General features: G+C 39.1%; 1 long non-coding RNA gene across 1 annotated transcript; it reads left to right on the forward strand.

The window, feature by feature from the left end:
* The first annotated feature begins 1,162 nt into the window (after positions 1–1,162).
* Positions 1,163–2,205, forward strand: LOC141614806 (uncharacterized). Its single transcript, XR_012529384.1, has 2 exons — positions 1,163–1,397; positions 1,630–2,205. It is a non-coding gene; the product is annotated as an uncharacterized LOC141614806 (long non-coding RNA).
* The last annotated feature ends 423 nt before the right edge of the window (positions 2,206–2,628 follow it).

Raw genomic sequence — 2,628 nt, forward strand, 5'->3', positions numbered from 1 at the left:
AGTCTCCCTTGTGACGGGCAATATACGTCACAAATTTGCAACGGGTCAAGTACTACTCATGTGGGTAGATAAGACAAAACATATTGCTACCCTCTAGACACTCTGTTTTTGTCTTATCTATCGCACTTGGGTCGTACTTGACCCGTCGCAAGGTTGCGACGAATACGCATGTCATAAATGAGAACTTGCGAATCTGTTTTTGGGCGTTTAGTCAATTGTCTATCTTTCTATTTTAGGAATGCCTTTGATAAGTAATTGGATCCTCCACAATAATTTTAGTACACTTGTTATCTAATAATTAACCCCTTTTTTTTCACTTTTTATCTTAGAATTGCCCCCCCCCCCCCCCCTTTTTTCCTTGGTCTTTGTGCCAAAATCGTAGGCAAACAAATAACCAGATGACGGATTGAGTAATGTATTGTTCAAGTTGTGCGGAAGCGTGAATACCTTCTGTTAGGCCTCCGCTGTGTCGGTGTTCACTGTCCATAATAGTATGGTATTGTCCGTTTTGGGCAAAACTCTCACGGATTTACTCTTGGATTGCTTCCCAACCTACAGCCCCAACTTCTAGACACTCGCATCACCAAGTCTTGATAACCTCTCCTTAAACGACACACCATGTGTTTCACCGGGCTTGTGTTACATTTGCGTACCAAACTCCTTTCCATCCAATATACCTTGGACTGGTTTCGAATCCACTCCTTCAGCGCGTCACACCGGACGGCCTTTAGACTTACCATATACTGCTTTTGTTGCCCCCATTAAGCCTCAGCCCACCACACCACGCTGGGTTGCTCACGGTCCTTTTCTTGGATGACCCTGTCTCAGCACCGTGAGACTCTTGTCGCTTCTCACGAACATATATTAGCTCTCCCTCGATGTACCTTATGTTGGGTCTCTGTTGCGTTGGTGTGCACTATCCATAATAGTACGATATTATTCGCTTTGGGTCAATCCCTCACGAATGTATTCTTAGAGCTACTTATCAAAGGCATTGTTTTTTTATATTTTTAGCACTTATAAAGATAATCTCTCTTTACACTGTCGATGTGAGACATGAGTTTCTACCTTAATAGTTCCTTACGAAAATTGCTAATCATTTTCTTTTTAAAAAGGAGAGTACCTTTTAGAAATCCCGCCATTTTCTAAAGAGCCAAATTGAAGCGCGAAAATTGCGATTCCTCAAAACATCAAAGCTCCCAATAAAACTCCAAACTTATCCGAACCAAGGTGTAGTCCTGGTATGTGTTTACTTGTTTGTAAGGAAACCAATAACTCAAAATCACTCTTCCATCTGAAATTCACTCAACCAATACCCATCTTACTATCTTAGGCTTCTCTGATCTCTCAATTGTTCCCATCGGTCCAATTTGTCGGAACCAAGGTGTGTAGTCCTGGTATGTGTTTACTTAACTTTGATTTCTTCTTTTAAACATTTAGTACTTAGTTAGCTTAATGTTGGTAGTCAAACTGTTGAGACTTGAGACTTATATAAACGGTTTTAGTCCTGCTTGGTTTTGCTACTTTGTGTTTTATCCAACTTGGATTTGTACGTTCTCTTAAATATATAAATCCACCTCATTGACCTCAATCCTGTTCGAATCGACTCAAGTTTTTATGTTTTGTCAGCTTAAATGGAGACTAATTCAAACGAGAAAGCAAGTCTACGAAGTGACGGAAGCTCAAAAAGATCGAGGGTGAATGAAATTAGCAAATCCGACCCTGAAACAGACCCTAGTGATGCTGATGCTAGTGAATCAACGAGTAACAGTGCAGCAAAAAAGAATCGCCAAGGTGAAGCAACAACGTTAGAATCTCTCCGTAGCCGGGATTTCAATGTATTACATACAATGCAAATTACAAGACAAAATGAAATTCAACTTATGAAGAGGAGACTTGAAGTAGATATTGAAATCGAAAAGAGTAAAGAAAAACGTCATCTTTGGAAGATGGATATGGAGATTTTAAACGCTTTGACAGGAAAACAACATCCAACGCCAGACGAGGAGTGTATGAAGAATAATCTTATACATAAATTGTTTCCTGATATCTAAATTTTAATCACTTTATCCTTGTCTTTCTTGTTCATTCTCACTGATTTGTAATTGTAAGATGTATTTTCGTCCACATAAAATTGAAGTATTTAGTTAAAAAGCAATAGTTCATGACATTATTAGTTCACCGCTAGACATTGAAAATTTCAAATTCCTTAGTTAAAATGTCCGATTTTTCGGCGTTTTACTTTATGACATTATTAGTTCACCCCAGTTCGGATTTTTCACCCTCCTAACCAGAAATCCTGACTCCGGCACTGATAGCTACATTTGAGTATTTGACACTTGACAACACGATATTTTTGAATAACTAGACTTGTGCTCAATCCGACATCCAAACTCAAAACTGGAGGTTAACCCAACCAGAATTAACCGACCCAATATAACCCGACACAAATGTTTAGATTATTGTTGTTGGAGTTTTAGTTGCTCCAAAACTTTAAGTATGATAACATTTGTCCCATATTGGAAGAATAGTGGGGGAATGTTATGTTTATATATGAAGGTGAGTTAACAAGTGTTAACTAGACTATAGGGGATAGATTATAGTCTCCCTACGCGCGCGCCGCCGCCG

This window comes from Silene latifolia, chromosome 11, assembly GCF_048544455.1.
Source record: "Silene latifolia isolate original U9 population chromosome 11, ASM4854445v1, whole genome shotgun sequence".
Lineage (NCBI taxonomy): Eukaryota > Viridiplantae > Streptophyta > Magnoliopsida > Caryophyllales > Caryophyllaceae > Silene > Silene latifolia.